Source organism: Colobus angolensis, unplaced genomic scaffold, assembly GCF_000951035.1.
Source record: "Colobus angolensis palliatus isolate OR3802 unplaced genomic scaffold, Cang.pa_1.0 Scaffold367, whole genome shotgun sequence".
NCBI classification, from domain to species: Eukaryota; Metazoa; Chordata; class Mammalia; order Primates; family Cercopithecidae; genus Colobus; species Colobus angolensis.
The window spans coordinates 1314398-1335666 of NW_012117010.1; the positions used below are offsets into that span (position 1 = coordinate 1314398).

The window sequence follows — 21269 nt, forward strand, 5'->3', positions numbered from 1 at the left end:
ACACACACATTTGTAACCTTTCTCAGTGTATTTACAGTTAACATTTTCCATTTCAACTAGAAGCCATACAACTGAAAATTCCTGATATCCTAATAACTTTATATTTTAGTTATCATATGCATTGCATCCATATACACCAAGTAATGTTTAAGCTTTATTTCATCTGCATATGTTTTTAAAGAATGTAATAAAAGCAACATGGTCTATTATATTTAATCCCCTTAAGCATTACTTTTGCTCTGCCTTTATTCCTGAAATTACAAGTTTCTCTGTTGTATCACAACCCCCTGTAGTCTAAAGCACTGCTTTTAGCATTTCTTTCACAGGTCTACTGACAATGAATTATGTTAACTTTCCTACATGTGAAGCACAGCGTATTATTCTGAAGGATTATTTTTACTAGATGTAGAATTCTAGGTTGACAGTTTATAGCTTTTAGCAACTTGATGTTGTTCCACAATCTTGGAGCCACCAGGGTTTCTGATGTGAAAAGTGCAGTCATTTGAAATGTTGTTCCCCTAAATGTAATGTGTCATTTTCCTCTGGCATATATAAAAAGAAATAGACAGGTAATTATAATGTTCATTTTTTTGGTAATAGGTACGCTAGAAGCCCAATCACCATCAATATGCAATACATCCATTGACAAACATGCACATGTACCCTGTGAATCTAAAATAAAATACAATTTAAAAGATCATTTTAAGTTTTAAAAATTAAACATAAAAGGAGAAAGAATTATCTTTAGTTTTCAAAAAGTTTATTATGATGTGTTTGGGTGAGGTTTCGAGTTTATTATGTTTATGGCTCACAGAAAATTAATACATTTACAGTTTTCTCCAAATTTGTAAGGCCTTTGACCGTTATATTCAAATATACTTTTATCACAAATTTCTTTCTCTTTTCCTTTAGGGACCACAATAGTATATATGCTGTAATTTTTGGTATTGTTTCACAGATTCCTGAGACTTTGTTCAACTTTCTGCAGTATAACTTTTTTCTTAAGATTAGAACATTTTAACTGACCTGTCTTCATGTACACTGACTTCTTTGTTATCTCTATTCTGCTCTTGGGCCCATCCAGGGAATACTTTATTTCAGATGATATATTTTTCAGTTCTAAAGTTTATTTTTTAAAACATATATATGTTAAAATTATGCACACATGTATGCAGGTATGTATGTACACATATATAAACGCACAAAATACACACACACAACGCATATATATTTCCTAATTCTCTGGTTAGAATTTCTACCATTTCATTCTTTTCAGGATTACTGATGTCTACCTCAAGGAGCATGGTTATAATATTTGCATTAAGGTTCTTGGTCATTTTAATATCTGGGTTACCTCAGGGATTACCTCTGATGATTGTCATTTGCCTTGAGAACTGGGTCAACATTTTTCTGATTCTTTGTAATTGTGTATATTGAGTAGTTTTAGATTGTATCCTAGAAATACTAAACATTATATTGTTACACTGACTACTAAGTTGTTTTGTTTTTATAGAATATTGATCTTTTTTGTAGTATAAAAGCAGCCACAGAAAAGCTGTATTCCAATGAAACTTTATTTACAGAAGCAGGTGGCACACCAACCACCAAAATAATTAGGTTCAAATTCTGCCCTACCTTCTGTTAGTGGTAGTTTCACTGTCAGTTTTCAATGTCTTTACTCTGAAGTTTGGGTTTATCCCATTATGTGTACCACTTGAGAGTTTACCTGGGTTATATACAGTGATTTACATCACAATTCTGTTATCAAAGCCTCTTCTATGTTGTTTGGAGTCTGTCTCACACAGGTCAGGGGTGAGTCTGGAAATTATACCCTTCCTACAGAGAATTAAGGATGCCCTTTTCCAACTCTCCCTAGTCCAAAGAGTTATCCAGAGATAGCAAAGGGCTGGAGAAGGATATCCTTAATTCTCTGTAGGAAGATTCACCTTAATTCACCATCACCTTCTTCTGTTCCCAGAAGTCTCTTTACCTACTTTTTCCTTTCGGAGAGACTGAGTTTTTCTCAGAGTTTTCACCATTCATGCTACTTGTACATAGTTACAAAACCCATTGTAGGGACTCGATAAAAAAACAAATACAAAAAGAAAAACAAAAATCCCAAGGATTCCTTCCATACTCTCCAGCTCTTATAGTCCCCATTACCAGTCCTCTTGCCCAAAAGTTATTTCTGTTAAAGATTTTGCTGCTCTGAAGTACAACAGAGTTCCTTGACTGGGGCTGCTGTTAAATCAAAACTTGGATATTGAAAAAAAGAAAAACATAAGAAACATATTCTGTAGGTTTTTTTCCTTCATTTTGACTTCTTTAACAATTCACATGCTACTTTTTTACATTTCAGGGTTCTCAGGTAGTTAACTTTCTTTTTTTGGAGATGGAGTTTTGCTCTTGTTGCCCAAGCTGGAGTGCAATGGCATGACCTTGGCTCACTGCAACCTCTGCCTCCTGGGTTCAGGTGATTCTCCTGTCTCAGCCTCCTGAGTAGCTGGGATTAAAGGCATCACCACAACACCTAGCTACTTTTTTTCGTATTTTTAGTAGAGACGGGATTTCACTACGTTGGCCAGGCTGGTCTCGAACTCCTGACCTCAGGTGATCCACTCGCCTTGCCCTTCTAAAGTGCTGGGATTACAGGCATGAGCCACCGTGTCCGGCTAGGTAGTTGACTTTTATATGTATTTTCAAATTATGTTAGCTTTAATCAGTGAGAATGATAGATTGTAGTGGTTTTATTATATCTCATCTGGTACCCTAAGTCACATTTTAGAGTTGAGTTTAAAGAGTTTAAAGCTTTATTCACTTTGCAAAGGCAAAATTATAAATCAAGCAACCTTTATATTCTGGCCTCCCATAACAAATCTTTCAATCCCCTTCAGATGCTCAGTGCCATGGTCATACAACGAAACTCAGAAATCACAACAAGACTAATTTGGTACCTCTCCAAAATATTTCTTAACTATTTGTCCAATATTTATGTTGAAAGGATGATGAACATCATAAGTTTACATACCTGCGGTAAAAAAAAAAAAAAAAAAAATTTTTTTGGTTACCCAGAATTGTCTTCCACAGAAAATGGTTTAAAAGACACTGTCAAACATAATACCCGAAAACTTGCTCCTGAAGATGGTTCTAATAACATTCATTTTTATAAATGTGTATTAATGTCAGTGGTGTTTTATATTTTAAGTTTTATATGTTGTTGAATAGTAATAATAATATCAGCTAACAGCAATGGTGCAATTATGACAAGTTTGCTAAATGCAAATATGGATTACCTCATGAGACCTCCAAAAACTGTATGAGGTAAGTGGCACTGTTGTCAATATTTTAAGAAGAGATAAACTGAGGCTTAAAACGATTAAGTATTATTTTAATTTTCATATAATCATTTAAATATGTAGTTATAAAAAATAATAAGCACATTTTAAAAAATCAATAAAAGATCAATTTTTTAAAAATTAATTATTCCTTAAAATCATAATATACACTTGTGCAGATTTTCCTCAATTATCTAATTATGTATTCTATTTTTTGGTTTGTTTAAATCAGGAAACAAATAAGATTTATATATACCAGGAATTGACAAACATTTTATGTAAAGATCAAGACAGTAAATATTGAATGCTTTGAAGATTGTTGTATGTCTAACCATTTCAAGTATTTGTGTTCCAATAAAAGTTTATTTACAAAAGCAGGTGGAAAGCCAGATTTGGCTCATGGACCACAGTTCATCCACATCACAGTTCATTAACTTATAGCCACATGGCTATAAGTTAATAAAGTCTCTTTGGTCTCTTTTAAAATACAGGCACATTCTTCCCCTGGGTCTGTCTCTTTCTTCTCACTATAATGTAATCTATTTGTTGAGGAAAAGGAGTTGTTTTCCTGCACAAACTAGGTTTTACTGACTGCATCCACTTGGTTAATTTAATGTGTTCTTCTATTTGTTTTACCTGCAAGTTAGCAATTCATTCTAGAACCCTTAGGTTTGATTTGTTGACAAGACTACTTCAAAGGTCACACTACAATTTAACTAGACATCTGATTCTAAAGTTCATGCACTTTACCATTTGATTTAGTTTATCCTTGGAGAGTCTCTCAAAATGTTCTAGCCTATAAGTGGCAAATGCCCTAGCCAACTTTTATCTTTGTTGCCAGCTGAGCTCAGGAATGGAAGTTTTTCTTAATAAGTAGCAGTTTCAAAAAGGCATTCAGTGATGTGGAAATTTTTAGGCCAATAGGGTATTTTGGGGGAATGTTCAGCCTTGTTTCATTTATACCTAATAGTTATTTGAATTACAAACACCAGTAATGAAGAAAACTGCACAAATCTGATAAAACAGGGCTCATTATTCAGAATTTCTCTTAAGTTCTTGTTAAACAAAACAAAGTTAAATAAAAAAAGTTCATGCCCAGGGCCCCTAATCTCTATTTTGTCTACTTGAGCACAGTTTGATGCAAATTCTAATTCTATTCTCTCTGATGGATTGATTGCTGACTGAGCCAAGCTTCATAGATCTTAGATATGATCAAGACATGCATAATTTCAGAAAAGAATATGGTTCCTCTCTCAACTGAAATAGGTCAAGTGTTTCATGCTCAGAGCTATGATTACTTTTCTTTATCTTATTAAAAATGCTTATTTTGTTGCTACATTTTGCCTTGATATAGAAAATTAGTTTGTTTTAGAGAAATAAATGTATAAGCTCATTGCAGATTCAGAATATTTCATTTGCATGTTCTATTTTTATTAATGAATTGCTTAGATTTTATTTTACTTTACAAGGAAAACAGAAAAGTAAAAATGCTTCCTGATGTAGGCTGCAGAACTTTTGAGATTTCTCCTGCTAATATGCTTTTCTTCCAAATTTTAAAATCTATTTTAATATAGAATTTTAATCTACTTTGTAAACATTAGATCTCTGAAGTATTTAATATAAGTATGCATGTAATACTCTAAATTCAGATTTCACCCGTGCTTATCAATATTCCAAAAGCATTATTCATTTTTAATAGCTTGGCTACTGTACCCAGAAACATGCTGATTAGATAGAGGTATGAACTGCATCTCAGAGAATAATATTTCTGTGAAAAATCACTTAAAAATTGAGGACTCATTTTAAATCAATATATGTCTGACACCTAAAGAGCTGTTTTCTCTCCTATATAAAAATATTTGCAATGCAAAAACATGCATCTTGAGGACATGCAATATATAAATTAAAAACATTACAGATTCTGTATTTTTAAAATAAATTTTTAAAAGTATACATGCAGTGAAAGTGTCATGTGTTTTGTATTTATAATTTGTTTTGTATTTATAATTTGTAAAATTTATTTTTCATTTACAATTTGTAAAAAATGGTATATTTGGGTATCTCTCCTTCTCAAATACTTCATTCTTCCTTTTAGATCAACATTATTTTTTTCAAAATCTATGAATGTTAATACAGAAATAATTTATTCATTTTAACTATTATCAAATACTCATTTTATATATACCACATCAAGCCATATTTTAAAATAGAAATTTGTTATATCCAAATTTAAGCTATTATAAACATGCTGAAATGAACATCCTTGTACAGCTCTCCTTAGTACAGTGAATTTGCTATATTTTACAGGATATGCATCTTTAATTTTCCCAGGTGATAAATTGTATTTCCCCACATAATCATAGTATCTGACAGTGTTGTCAAGTTAATTTTTAAAAAGATATTGTGTCAATATAATCAATATGAAACATTTTATTGTTTTTGTAATTTGCATTTACTTGGTACCATGAGATTGAGTATCATTCATGTTAAATCGCCTTTTAGGTTTCTCCCCATTTTTTCCTTTTTTTCTTTATTTGGGAGCTTTTTTTCTCTTTTTGTTTTGTTTTGTTTTGTTTTCATACAGAGTTTCACTTTTGTTGCCCAGGCTGAAGTGCAATGGTGCAATCTCGGCTCACCACAACTTCCTCCACCTGGGTTCAAGTGATTCTCCTGCCTCATCCTCCCAAGTAGCTGGGATTACAAACATGCAACACCATGCCTGGCTAATTTTGTATTTTTAGTAGAGACAGGGTTTCTCCGTGTTGGTCAGGCCGGTCTCGAACTCCCGATCTCAGGTGATCCGCCCGCTTCGGCTTCCCAAATTGCTGGGATTACAAGCAGAAGCCACTACACCCGTACTTTTTTCTTCCATTAAACTACCTTTTCGTATCCTTAAGCCCATTTTTCTCTTGTTTCTGATTGATTCCTAGTTCATTTTATATATAATATAAAAAGTATATTATAAAATTATAATATGAAATTATAATTATGCCAGGGTTCTATCAGGCTGTTGTGAAAAACATAAAAGATAATTATAGTAATATTCAAAAACTCTCTCGGAAGGCCTGAGAGTTTGCATAGCTTCAGACTGCTTGGCTGAAGGCAGCCAAGGTCTCTGTAGGAGCCAGAAAAGATTAGGGTGCAAGTACAAAGGAATGTGGAAGTGTATCTTACTAACCTGTTTACTTATATGGGCTTAAGACTAACCTTTGTCCTACAGGGTACTTTACTGCTTCCTATTTGGGGGAGCGGGGAAAGGGGTCAGCAGAAGTTTATTATTGGCAAATGCTGTTTGCTTTACGCCTTGGAACCTGGCCTTTAATCTTTACCCTCTAGTGGTATTTACTCACAACTTTTGTTAATCAGTCTTACTGAATAAATGTGAGCCCCACTATCTGATTGGGGCCCAGTGGCAACTGTTTACAGAACTCAGCTTGGAGCCTGTAAGCGGCTTGGACCCTTAGCTGGACTGGCAAAGTAGAATATCTGTGTGTCAGCGTACTTTATTCATCTGTCACCAAATCAGGGGTCTGTAGGAACAGACCACCCCCCACAGCTAGTGCCCCTGTGAAAGGAGCACTGCCTCATAATTACATTATAAAATCTTATAAATTTATAATTTTATAGTACATATACTTTATAAATATATAATATAAAATGAACTAGAAACCAGTCAGAAACAGAGAAAATTATACTAATATTTGATTTATTATAAATTTTGAAAATTTTTAACAGAAATACCCCAAACTTATTTGCCATGTCAACAACTAAAATACCTTCATAAAAACATTTTCTTTCTAAAGGTTCCATAGAAGAAAGAAATGTTCTATAAACAACTCTCTTTGCATATTGAGGCCCCAGGAACTTGAAAGCAAGTTGGAAGAAGGAAGATGAAGCAGCTGCTGGTACTTACTGGGCATATGTTCCCAGGAGAAAGAAAAGAAAGCTGATGACCCTGCCTGCTTTCTTGTTAAGTGGACCTCCTGGTAGTTGTTGGTAGGAGGAAACCTATCGAATGTTCTTAGAAGAAAGCTGCTGAGTAAAGAATTACTTATAACAAATAAACTCAGAATCTATGAGACATTGTTCCTTGAAGATGGCTACATAGTCTATAATATTTTCTGGATTATGAAAGACATGTTTAAAAACTTTTACCTCCTTCCTTGTGAGAAAACCTACAAAATCTCACTTGGGAAACTCATTTAGTATTCTAAGCCTGAAAGACATATCTTATATGCAAAACAAGGACCCGGGGAACCATATAGGATGTCCTATGTCTCTTTCTGCTTTATCTGTGCCCGTTGATTCTCTGTATCTTTGAAATTATTAGTAAAGCTGACATTGGATAAGATCTCCATGATTCATGGTAACCAATTTGACAATCCCAGCATGAGTGTTTGTTCACAAGTGTTTGCCGCTATTTTGTCAGAGACTGGCCTGGATCCCTGATGCTGAATCTCTATTTTCTAGTGCCTGCTTTGTTTCCAGATTCTCTCTCTCAATGCCTGTCTCATTTTATGTGATACACCACAGAAACCATCTGTCTTTCTACTGATCTCAGTTTCTTCACAAAAAGGTATCTCGGCTACCTTCCTGCTTATCCTTACCTCAAGGCAACTGGTAAGGTCTACTCTATCTTCCTAGCAAATGATCCAGGGATGCTCCACTTCAGCCAGGGCCTTGAAGAGAAATTAGATTTTACTAGGAAAGCAACACATCGTTTATGAATGGAGTAGAGTTACGTTATTTTTTGTTTTGTTTTCTTTGTTTTAATGGAGTCCAGGTTGGAACTGACTTGGTATTCTGTAAAACATCCACCCAAATGTCCATCAATAATAGACTAGATAAAATGTGGCAGATATACACCATGGAATACTATGCAGCCATAAAAAATGAATTCATGACCTTTGCAGGGATACGGATGAATCTGGAAACCATCCTCCTCAGCAAACTAACACAGGAAGAGAAAACCAAACACCACATGTTCCCACTCATAAGTAGGAGTAGAACAGTGAGAAGACATGGACACAGGGAGGGGAAGATCATACACCGGGGCCTGTCGGGGGTAGGGGGAAAGGGGAGGGACAGCTTTAGGCAAATACCTAATGCATGCGGGGCTTAAAACCTAGATGATGGGTTGATAGGTGCAGCAAACCACCATGGCGCATGTATACCTATGTAACAAAACTGCATGTTCAGCACATGTATCCCAGAATTTAAAGTAAAATCAAATAAAATAAATACAAAAAAATCCACATATGTAAAATGAACATGTATACCTCTTTTTCAATGTCACTTTTCTAGAATAAACAAAACATATTACTTTGTAAAATATTAAGAGATAATATATATTGATGAGAGCTTTCAGTAGCAAAAACTTCTAGTAATAGCTGACCAGAAAGCTGATCCTGTGAAAATCACATACCATCTAGATATCTAAAGAAACATATAAGCTATTAATTAAATTCATACAAAAAAATTAAAAACTTACTAAAACCATGGGTATTGCTTTTTACAGAGATATTCACCCCACAGATACTCTAGCTATTGGCTGACTGCTCTTCCTAGATATTAGCTACTTGGAATCTATTTGAAAAGAGGAAGAAAGTCTTTCAGAAAAACAGTTTCTCATAAAACTTTCCAACACAAGGTCCCAGTGGATAAAGCCTAACAAAGTCAATAGCTTGACTTTTGTTCTCATTTTTGAATAACTAAACAATGTAGGCCCTTAGAAAATCAAATGTCACCAGTCTATGACATCATACAGAAGCCAATTTGTCAAAGCTATTAAAATAAATAGAAAACCACCTTATGTCATAAGATGGTGAATATACAATAATCAAGGTAAGAAAATGCTGACACTAAAAAAAAAAAAAGGCAGATACATTTTCTTAACGGTAACCTATTTGAGAGGTGAAACGTGCTAGCAGCCCTCCTTCTGGGCGCCTCCTCGGCCTCCAGCCCACCATGGCACTGTGGAAGCCCCACTCTGTGCTGGCAGAGGCCAGAGCCGCCTCCCTCTGCTTGCCAGGAGGTGTGGAGGGAGAGGCGCCCACGGGAACCAGGGCTGCATGTGGCGCTAGTCGCCAGCCTAGGGCAGTGAGGGGCTTAGCACCCAGGCTAGCAGCTGCAGACGGTGCACTGGGTCCCCCAGCAGTGCCGGACTACTGGCACTGTGCTCAATTCTCACAGGGCCTCAGCCACTTCCCGGCAGGGCAGGGCTTGGGACCTGTAGCCCACCATGTCCGAGCCCCTCTTCCACAGTGGACTCAGGCGGGGACAGAGCCTCTCCAAGGGGCGCTGCCCCCCTGCTCCTTGGCGCCCAGTCCCATCAACTGCCCCAGGGCTGAGGAGTGCAGGCACGGTTCAGAACTGGCAGGCAGCTCCGCCTGCAGCCCTGGTGCAGGATCCACTAGGTGAAGCCAGTTGGGCTCCTGAGTCTAGTGGGGACTTGGAGAACTTTTATGTCTAGCTAAGGTATTGTAAATACACCAATCAGCACTCTTTGTCTAGCTCAGGGTTTGTAAATACACCAATCAGCACTCTGTGTCTAGCTCAAGGTTTGTGAATACACCAATTGGTACTCTGTATCTAGCTAACCTAGTAGGGACTTGGAGAACTTTTCCATCTAGCACTCTGTGTCTAGCTCAAAGACTTTAAACCCACCAATCAGCACTCTGACAAAACAGACCAATCAGCTCTCTGTAAAATGGACCAGATAAGGGAATAAAAGCAGGCTTGCTGAGCCAGCCAGCGGCAAACCGCTTGAGTCCCCTTCTACACTGTGGAAGCTTTGTTCTTTCACTCTTTGCAATAAATCTTGCTGCTGCTCACTCGTTGGGTCCACGCTGCCTTTATGAGTTAACACTCACCATGAAGGTCTGCAGCTTCGCTCCTGAAGCTAGCAAGACCACGAACCCACCATGAAGAATGAACAACTCCAGACGCACCGCCTTTAAGAGTTGTAACACTAACCGCGAAGGTCTGCAACTTCACTCCTGTCAGCGAGACCATGAACTCACCAGAAGGAAGAAGCTCCAGACACATCCGAACATCTGAAGGAACAAACTCCAGACACACCACCTTTAAGGACTGTAACACTCACCGTGAGGGTCCACGGCTTCATTCTTGAAGTCAGTGAGGCCAAGAACCCGCCAATGCCGGACACATTTTGGCGACCACAAAGGTACTATGGCCTATCACCAAGTGCTGAGACTAGCGCCTATCGCGGTGAGACTTTTGCCTATCTCCAAGCAGTGGGACATCAACTATCGGAGAGTGGTGAGCACCAACAGACCCCTTTCACTTGCTATTGTGTCCTATTTTTCCTTAGAATTCAAGGGCTAAATACTGGGCACCTGTCGGCCAGTTAAAAGCGACTAGTGCTGCTGCCAGACTATGGGCATCACGCTTTCTGGGAAAGGGATTTCTAACAATCCTCGACTCTTCAGAATTAGGAGCGTTGGTTTGCCCAGAACCAGCTTCCGCTTTTCCTGTACTTCCGGGCTGAGCCAAGGGTCGACTGAGAGGAAAGCCATGCCGCTCCAGGGTCCCGACAACAAGTTGGTTGACCCTGTGGCCATGAGTGGAACTTTCAAAGGCATGTCACCCGAGTGAGACTCGCCCATCTATTCTATCTACCCTGACACTTGCCCCTGGGTCCTAATGCCTGCCAGACAAACTTTCTCTCACCTCTCTTCTCTGAGGTTAGTCCCGCTTCTAAAAATTGCTCCCTGTCTCTGGTGCTTTTCTAGTTTCTCCTATGAGAATGACTTCTAGTATAAACTCCAAGACTCTGTTACCTTCTTTAGGCACCCAGGCTCACCAATCAGAAAGACATAATTTTTGCCCAAATCCCTGTTGTAGGGGGTACTATCTGGGTATTTTAGGGTCCCTCCTCAGACTAACAGGCCTAACAAAAGCTATTCCTGAAGCTAGGATATGGGGAGCCTCTGCAATTGTATCCTCCCTTTTCACACAAGTGAGGACAAAAGGTGTCACTCTTGCGACCCTGGAAATCCCTTCCCTCCCACAGGGTATGGCCCTCCACTTCACTTTTGGGGCACGACATCTTTATAGGACAGGGGTAAAGTCCCAATACTAACAGGAGAATACTTAGGACTCTAACAGGTTTTCGAGAATGCGTCGGTAAGGGCCACTAAATTTGATTTTTCTCGGCCCGGTCCTCCATGTGGTCTGATGGACACGCAAGGGTGCAGGTTTTTGAGAATGCGTCAGTAAGAGCCACTAAATCCAACCTTCCTCGGTCCTCCATGTGGTCTGGGGCAAAAGCTAGTGTTTCTGCTGCTGCGTCGGTGAGCACAACTATTCTGATCAGCAGGGTCCAAGGACTGTTGCGGGTTCTTGGGCAGGGGTTGTTTCTGCTGCTGCGTTGGTGAGCACAACTATTCCAATCAGCAGATTCCAGGGACCATTGTGGGTTCTTGGGCAGGGGGAGAAACAAAACAAACCGCAGGCAGTTTTTGTCTTTCAGATGGGAAACAGGCATCAACAGGCTCACCCTTGAAATGCATCCTAAACCATTGGGACCAATTTAACCCACAAACCCTGAAAAAGAGGTGACTCATTTTTCTCTGCACTATGGCTTGGCCCCAATAGTCTCTCTCTGACAGGGAAAAATGGTCACCTGAGGGAAGTATAAATTACAATACTATCCTGCAGCTTGATCTTTTTTGTAAGAGGGAACGCAAATGGAGTGAAACACCTTATGTCCAAGCTTTCTTTTCACTGAAGGAGAATACACAACTATGCAAAGTTTACAATTTAAATCCCACAGGAGGACCTCTCAGCTTACCCCCATATCCTAGCCTCCCTATAGCTCCCCTTCCTATTAATGATAAGCCTCCTCTAATCTCCCCTGCCCAGAAATAAGCAAAGAAATCTCCAAAGGACCACAAAAACCCCCAGGCTATCGGTTATGTCCCCTTTAAGCTGTAGGAGGAGGGGAATTTGGTCCAACCAGGATACATGTCCCCTTCTCCCTCTCTGATTTAAAGCAGATCAAGGCAGACCTGGGGAAGTTTTCAGATGATCCTGATAGGTACATAGATGTCCCACAAGGTCTAGGGCAAACCATCGACCTCACTTGTAGAGATGTCATACTATTGTGAGACCAAACCCTGGCCTTTAATGAAAAGAATGTAGCTTTGGCTGCAGCCCAAGAGTTTGGAGATACCTGGTATCTTAGTCAAGTAAATGATAGAATGACAGCCAAAGAAAGGGACAAATTCCCTACTGGTCAGCGAGCCATCCCCAGTATGGATACGCACTGGGACCTTGACTCAGATCATGGGGACTGAAGTCGTAAACATCTGTTGACCTGTGTTCTAGAAGGACTAAGTAGAATTAGGAAAAAGCCAATGAATTATTCAATGACGTCCACCATAACTCAGGGAAAGGAAGAAAATCCTGTCTTCCTTGAGCAGCTACAGGAGGTCTTAAGAAAATATGGTCCCGTGTCACCCGAATCACTTGAGGATCAACTGATCCTAAAAGAGAAGTTTATCACCCAATCAGCCGCAGATATCAGGAGAAAGCTCCAAAAGCAAGCCCTGCATCCTGAACAAAACTTGGAGGCATTATTATACCTGGCAACTTCTGTGTTCTATGAGAGGGACAGAGAGGAGCAGGCCCAAAAGGAAAAGCAAGATCAGAGAAAGGCTGCAGCCTTAGTCATGGCCCTCAGACAAACAAACCTTGGTGGTTCAGAGAGGATAAAAAATGGAGCAGGCCAATCATACAGTAAGCTTTGTTATCAGTGTGGTTTACTAGGACACTTTAAAAAAGACTGTCCAATGAGAAACAAGCTGCCCCCTCGTCCATGTCCACTATGCCAAGGCAATCACTGGAAGGTGCACTGCCCCCGAAGATGAAGGTTCTCTGGGTCAGAAGACCCTCCAACCAGATGATCCAACAACAGGACTCAGGGTGCGCAGGGCAAGCGCCAGCTCAGGTCATCACCCTCACTGAGCCCCGGGTATGCTTAACCATTGAGGGCCGGGAAATTGACTTCCTCCTAGACAGTGGTGCAGCCTTCTCAGTGTTAATCTCCTGTCCCGGAAGACTGTCCTCAAGATACATTACCATCCAAGGAATCCTGGGACAGCCTGTAACCAGGTATTTCTCCCGCCTCCTCAGTTGTAATTGGGAGACTTTGCTCTTTTCACATGCCTTTCTTATGCCTGAAAGTCCCAGACCCTTATCAGGGAGGGATACATTAGCCAAGGCTGGAGCTATTATCTACATGAATATGGGGAACAAGTTACCCATTTGTTGTCCCCTACTTGAGGAGGGAATCAACCCTGAAGTCTGGGCATTCAAAGGACAGTTTGGAACGGCAAAAAATGTCCGCCCAGTCCAAATCAGGTTAAAAGATGCCAACACTTTTCCTTACCAAAGGCAATATCCCTTAAGGCCTGAAGTTCATAAAGGATTACAGGATATTGTTAAACATTTAAAAGCTCAAGGTTTAGTAAGGAAATGCAGCCGTCTCTGCAACATCCCAATTCTAGGAGCACAAAAACCAAATGGTCAGTGGAGACTAGTGCAAGATCTTAGGCTCATCAATGAGGCAGTAATTCCTCTATATCCAGTTGTACCCAACCCCTATACCTTGCTCTCTCAAATAGCAGAGGAAGCAGACTGGTTCACTGTTCTGGACCTCAAGGATGCCTTTTTCTATCCCCTGCACTCTGACTCCCAGTTTCTCTCTGCCTTTGAGGATCCCACAGACACATCCCAACTTACGTGGATGGTCTTGCCCCAAGGGTTTAGGGATAGCCCTCGTCTGTTTGGTCAGGCACTGGCCCAAGATCTAGGCCATTTCTCAGGTCCAGGCACTCTGGTCCTTCAGTATGTGACTGATTTACTTTTGGCTACCAGTTCGGAAGCCTCATGCCAGCAGGCTATTCTAGATCTCTTGAACTTTCTAGCTAATCAAGGGTACAAGGTGCCTAGGTCAAAGGCCCAGCTATGCCTACAGCAGGACAAATATTTAGGCCTAATCTTAGCCAGAGGGACCAGAGCCCTCAGCAAGGAACGAATACAGCCTATACTGGCTTATCCTCACCTTAAGACATTAAAACAGTTGTGGCGGTTCCTTGGAATCACTGGCCTTTGCCAACTATGGATCCCCAGATACAGTGAGATAGCCAGGCCCCTCTATATTTTAATTAAGGAAACCCAGAGGACAAATACTCATCAGTAGAATGGGAGCCAGAGGCAGAAACAGCCTTCAAAACTTTAAAGCAGGCCCTAGTACAAGCTCCAGCTTTAAGCCTTCCTACAGGACAAAACTTCTCTCTATATGTCAGAGAGAGAGCAGTTATAGCTCTTGGAGTCCTTATTCAGACTCGTGGGAGAACTCCACAACCAGTGGTATACCTAAGTAAGGAAATTGATGTGGTAGCAAAAGGCTGGCCTCACTGTTTAGGGTAGTTGTGACGGTGGCTGTCTTAGTGTCAGAGGCTGTCAAGATAATATAAGGAAAGGATCTCACTGCCTGGACTACTTCTGATGTAAATGGCATACTAGGTGCCAAAGGAAGTTTACGGCTATCAGACAACTGCCTACTTAGATACCAGGCACTACTCCTTGAGGGACCAGTGCTTCAAATGCATACATGCATGGCCCTCAACCCTGCCACTTTTCTCCCAGAGGATGGGGAACCAATCGAGCATGACCACCAACAAAGTATCGTCCAGACTTATGCCGCCTGAGATGATCTCTTAGAAGTCCCCTTAGCTACTCCTGACCTTAACCTATATACTGATGGAAGTTCATTTGTGGAGAATGGGATACAAAGGGCAGGTTATGCCATAGTTAGTGATGTAACCATGCTTGAAAGTAAGCCTCTTCCCCCAAGGGACCAGTGCCCAGTTAGCAGAACTAGTGGCATTTACCCATGCCTTAGAACTGGGAAAGGGAAAAAGAATAAATGTGTATACAGATAGCAAGTATGCTTATCTCATCCTACGTGTCCATTCTACAATATGGAAAGAAAGGGAGTTCCTAACCTCTGGGGGAACCCCCATTAAATGCCACAAGGAAATTATGGAGTTATTGCACACAGTGCAAAAACCCGAGGAGGTGGCAGTCTTACACTGCCAAAGCCATCAGAAAGGGGAAGGAGAGGGGAGAACAGCAGCATAAGTGGCTGGTAGCTGGGAAAGACCAGAGAAAGGAAAGAGAGAAAGATACAGAAAGTCAAAGAAAGAAAGAGAGATGGAAGTAGTAAAGAGAAAACAGTGTACTCTATTCCTTTAAAAGCCCCCAGGGTGAATTTCTGTCTGCCCGGTCAAGGTATATTCATCTTACGTGGAATGTCAACCTATATCTGCCTCCCCACTACCTGGACAGGCACCTGCACCTTAGTATTTCTAAGTCCCAACATTAATATTGCCCCAAGAAATCAGACCTTATCAGTACCCCTCAAAGCTCAAGTCTATCAGTGCACAGCCATACAACTAATACCCCTACTTATAGGGTTAGGAATGGCTACTGCTACAGGAAATGGAATAGCTGATTTATCTACTTCATTATCCTACTACCACACGCTCAAAGGATTTCTCAGACAGTTTGCAAGAAATAATGAAACCTATCCTTACTTTACAATCCCAAATAGACTCTTTAGCAGCAATGACTCTCCAAAACCGCCGAGGCCTAGACCTCCTCACTGCTGAGAAAGGAGGACTCTGCACCTTCTTATGGGAAGTGTGTTGTTTTTACACTAAACAGTCAGGGATAGTATGAGATGCCACCTGGCATTTACAGGAAAAGGCTTCTGAAATCAGATACCTTTCAAATTCTTATACCAACCTCTGGAGTTTGGCAACATGGCTTCTCCCCTTTCTAGTTCCTGTGGCAGCCATCTTGCTGTTACTCACCTTTGGCTCCTGTATCTTTAACCTTCTTGTCAAATTTGTTTCCTCTAGAATTGAGGCCATCAAGCTACAGATGGTCTTACAAATCCCAAATGAGCTCAACTAACAACTTCTACCAAGGATCCCTGGACTGACTCACTGACACTTTCACTGGCCTAGAGAGCTCCCCTCTGGAGGACACTACAACTGCAGGGCCCCTTCATCACCCCTATCCAGCAGGAAGTACCTAGCGTGGTCATCGCCCAAATTCCCAACAGCAGTTGGGGTGTCCTGTTTAGAGTGGGGATTGAGAGGTGACAGCGTACTAGCAGCCCTCACTTTCAGTACCTCCTCGGCCTCAGCGTCCACTCTGGTGGTGCTTGAGGAGCCCTTCAGCCTGCCACCGCACTGTGGGAGCCCCTCTCTGGGCTGGCGGAGGCCGGAGCCGCCTCCCTCTGCTTGCAGGGAAGTGTGGAGGGAGAGGCGCGGGTGGGAACCAGGGCTGCGTGTGGCGCTCCCGGGACAGCGCAGGTTCCAGCAGGCGTGGGTGCGGGCTGGGGGGGCGGTGGGCGAGGGTCCTGCACTTGGAGCAGCCAGCCGGCACTGCAGGCCCAGGGCAGTGAGGTGCTTAGCACCCAGGCCAGCAGCTGCAGAGGGTGTGCTGGGTCTCTTAGCAGTGCGGGCCCGCCAGGGCTGTGCTCAAGTTCTCACCAGGCCTCAGCCGCCTCCCCACAGGGCAGGGCTTGGGACCTGCAGTCCACCATGTCCGCGCCCCCACTCCACGGTGGACTCCCACGTGGACCGAGCCTCCTTGACAGGTGCCGCCCCCTGCTCCGTGGTGCCCGGTCCCATTGACCGCCCAAGGGCTGAGGAGTGCAGGCACGGCTCAGGACTAGCAGGTAGCTCCGCCTGCAGCCCCGGTGTAGGATCCACTAGGTGAAGCCAGTTGGGCTCCTGAGTCTAGTGGGGACTTGAAGAACTTTTATGTCTAGCTAAGGGATTGTAAATACACCAATCAGCACTCTGTGTCTAGCTCAAGGTTTGTGAATACACCAATTGGAACTCTGTATCTAGCTAACCTAGTGGGGACTTGGAGAACTTTTCTGTCTGGCACTCTCTGTCTAGCTCAAGGATTATAAACACACCAATCAGCACTCTGTCAAAACGGAACAATCAGCTCTCTGTAAAATGGACCAATCAGCAGGATGTGGGTGGGGCCAGATAAGGGAATAAAAGCAGGCTGCCTGAGCCAACCAGCAGCAACCCGCTTGGGTCCCCTTCCGCACTCTGGAAGCTTTGTTCTTTCACTCTTTGCAATAAATCTTGCTGCTGCTCACTCTTTGGGTCCATGCTGCCTTTATGAGTTGTAACACTCACCACGAAGGTCTGCAGCTTCACTCCTGAAGCTAGCAAGACCAAGAACCCACCAGGAAGAATGAACAACTCCAGATTCACCGCCTTTAAGAGCTGTGACACTCACCGCAAAGGTCTGCAGCTTCACTCCTGTCTGCAAAACCATGAACCCACTAGAAGGAAGAAGTTCCAGACACATCTGAACGTCTGAAGGAACAAACTCTGGACACACCATCTTTAAGAACTGTAACACTCACCGCGAGGGTCCGTGGCTTCATTCTTGAAGTCAGTGAGACAAAGAACCCACCAATTCTGGACACATATTGATAAAGAAAAGGCAATGAAGGGGGAAATCCAAAATACATGTTTGAGAAAATATTAGGAAACTTTTATCCTCAGCATTGCATAAATAATTTCAACGAGACCCAAGAAAATGACATTCAAAGGAACATAGCTAGAGAAAGGATACTAGGATAAGAGGCAACAAAACCACCTTTCAAAAATCTGATTCAATGGTCACAGGATATACATAAAAAATGTGTTAAACTTGACATAAATATCTACTTACCCTGCTAAAAAGTAGGTGAGACAACACACATACCAGTTACATGAGACAAATTAATATAAAATGGTGTTAGTGAAATACAAATAACTGACATGGTTAGTCAGTAACAGAAATTATTCCATATTTTATCTTCTAGATTCTGGGTCAGACTTCGTGGGTTCGACAAACTGGTGCTGTACTTCCTATGACCGTGGGCCAGCTACTTAAACTCTCTCATCCTAATTGCCCTCTTTTGTAAAATGGGAATAATACAAATTACTAGTGTAGTTAGGAGAATTAAATGACATAACATAAAATTAAAATTAATCACTATGTATTTCAAACAAAAATATATGCAAAATATCTGGAGGACTATGAAATGTTTGGAATAGTGTTTGACACATAAGGCTTCTCAGTAAATATTTATGATAATTATTATTGAACCATCCATTAATCTTTATTAAACAGATATTTTTTTGCCATCAAATACCTTAGAAATTCAATCAGACTTACATAGAGTACAATATGATCTACATATATATACATACACCATCCTTTTTTGAATTAGTGACTACTTAGAAAAGTTTATATCATTAAAAACTAAAACTATTCTTCAGAAAGTTCTTGGTAAGATCTTAGCATTCATTATATTGACAGAAATAAAGTCTTTAAAGTAAGCTAAAACACTAAGTATAAAAGCAATGAGAAAAATTATATTTACTTTTGGTTCAAAAATATGTTAAGATTTCAAAAACTATATTTTAGTTGAGGTACAGTTTACACATAGTAGAATGCACAGAATTTAAATGAACATTTTTATGCATTTTTACTTGACATGTCAGAGTTGTACATATACTGGGGGTAAATGGGATATTTTCATACATATATACAATGCATAATTATCAAATCAGGGTTATTGGGATATCTATCACCAAAAACATTTATCTTTTCTTTATCTTGGAAACATTACAATTCTTCACTCCTAGCTATTTTGAAATATAAAACAAGTTATAATTTCTACAATTATATTTTGTTATAATTAACTATATCTAAAATTCACTAACTGTACTATTGAATACTAGAACTTATTGCTTCTATCTAACCATATTTTCATACTCATTAAGCAACTTCTCTTCCCTTCCGTGCCTCTGGTAACCATCATTCTACTCTCTGCCTCTATATGATCCATGTCTTTAGCTCCCATTACACATGAGTGAGAACATACAATATTTGTTTTTCTATGCCTGGCCTATTTCACTTAACATAATCACCTACAGTTCCATCCATGCCCTGCAAATGATGAGATTTCATTCTTTTTATGGCTTAATAATATTCATACACACACACACACACACACACACACACACACATATACACACACACATATACACCAAATTCTCTTCATTCATTTAGTGATGGACACTTAGGTTGATTTCATATCTTGGCTACTGTGATCATGTGAGTCCGATACCTCTTTCCTTTCTTTTGGACATAGAGCCAGCGGTGGGATTCTTGGATCATATGGTAGTTCTATTTTTAGATTTTTCAAGGAATGTCCACACTGTTGTCCATAATGGTTATGTTACTTTACACTCCTACCAACAGTCTATGAGCATTTCCCTTTCTCCAAATCCTCATTAACATTTGTTACTTTTTGTTTTTTTTATTCTAGTTGGAGTGAGATGATATCTCATTGTGGTTTGATTTGCATTTCCCTGATGATTAGTACTGTTGAGTTTTTTTTTTTCTTTCTTTCTTTTTTTCATATGCCTGCTAGCCATTTGTATGTCTTTTTTTGAGAAATATCTATCAGGTATTTTGCCCATTTTTAATTCAGATTGTTTGTTTTCTTGGTATTGAGTTGTTTGAGTTCTTTATATATTCTGGTAATTATATAATCCTTTGTCAGATAGCTAGTTTGCAAATATTTTCTTCCATTTTGTGGGTTTTCTCTTCACTTCACTAATTGTTTCCTTTGCTGTGCAGAAGTGTTTTGCCTTGATATATTCTCATTTGTCTATTTTTGCTTTTATTCCTTGTGTTTTTAAGGTCTTACCCAAAAAAATCTTTGTCCAGGCCAATGTCCTACAGCACTTCCCCAGTTTTCTTCTAGTAGTTGCAAAGTTTGAGATCTTATATTTAAGACTTTAATCCATTTTAATTTGATTTTTGTATATGATAAAAAATGAAATATAGTTTTGTTCTTTTGCATATGGATATCCAGTTTTCCTGGCATCAATTATTAAATATACTGTCCTTTGGCCAACACAAAACTCCTTAGCAAAATACAAGCAAACAGAATTCAACAACAGAAACCTGCCAAACACTAGTTATTGTTGTTATATTATTGCTATTTTTCTTCTTATTATTTTAAAGTATCTTAACTGTCAGAACATCTGGGTTTGAATTATGGCTTTAGCATATGCTCTTTCTGCAGTCTTGGTCAAGCTACTTCACCACTCTAATGTTTTGTATTCTTATCTATAAAGTATGTGAAAATTGCAACTCCTTCAGGGAGCTATTGTGAAAATTAAATGAGAATATATACATCATTTTTTCTGCACTTACTGATATCCTCCAAACAACTGAATTCAATTAAACTCACTTTCCACATTGCTTCCTATTGTTAAACGCTAAAACTTCACCTTGTTTCCCCAGAATCTTTGGCATCTCTTGTTAAATAACATCCTAATGCCTCTACATTCAGTTATCCTCTGTTTATTCAATCAAATGCATTTTTCAAGTACATCCTTTTCTGTAAATTATTTTCAGGGACCTGCAACCTACCATGGTCAGTTCCTTAATCTTGGAACTCCTACAAAAAGCATCATACATTTTAACACTTTGCTCTTTTTCAATTAGTCAATATAGCTTACTTTTTTCTCCTTGACAACAGTGAAAATGAGTTTTTTGTTTTTTGAGACGGAGTCTCGCTCTGTCACCCAGGCTGGAGTGCAGTGGCATGATCATGTCTCACCACAACCTCTGCCTCCCAGGTTCACACCATTCTCCTGCCTCAGCCTCCCGAGTAGCTGGGACTACAGGCACCTGCCAACACGCCCGGCTAATTTTTTATTTTTATATTTTTAGTAGAGATGGGGTTTCACCATGTTAGCCAAGATGGTCTCAATCTCCTGACCTTGTGATCCACCCCCC

General features: G+C 40.2%; 1 protein-coding gene across 1 annotated transcript in view; it reads right to left on the minus strand.

The window, feature by feature from the left end:
• The window catches only part of MEI4 (meiosis-specific 4 homolog (S. cerevisiae)), a 224719-nt gene that overhangs the window by 81083 nt on the left and 122367 nt on the right, over positions 1-21269 (minus strand). The gene's annotated exons all lie outside the window — the stretch shown is intronic.